Here is a 320-nt window from a genome sequence, read left to right as displayed (position 1 = left end):
ATTAGGCGTTAAAATTTTTAATTACGGACATTATTGATTTTCTGACAGTAAATTTTGGAACATAATCGAAATTCTGATGCAATGTATTATATTGTTGTCACTTGCTTAAGAAACTGGTTCTGTTGATAAAATTGCATCAGATTTTAATAGTTCAATTTTAAATTCCTGACTTTACTTTTATAAATTTATTTCTTTTATTATAAATGTAATCAATAAATCAATAACAATAAAAAGATAAATAACAAAAAAAAAGTTTTTACGGACATAACAAAATTTATGTCGATTTCTTTCACAATATTTTATGTGGATATGCATATATA

The sequence above is a fragment of the Atta colombica genome, unplaced genomic scaffold (genome assembly GCF_001594045.1).
Source record: "Atta colombica isolate Treedump-2 unplaced genomic scaffold, Acol1.0 scaffold41, whole genome shotgun sequence".
Lineage (NCBI taxonomy): Eukaryota > Metazoa > Arthropoda > Insecta > Hymenoptera > Formicidae > Atta > Atta colombica.
Note: the sequence above shows the minus strand (reverse complement) of the source record.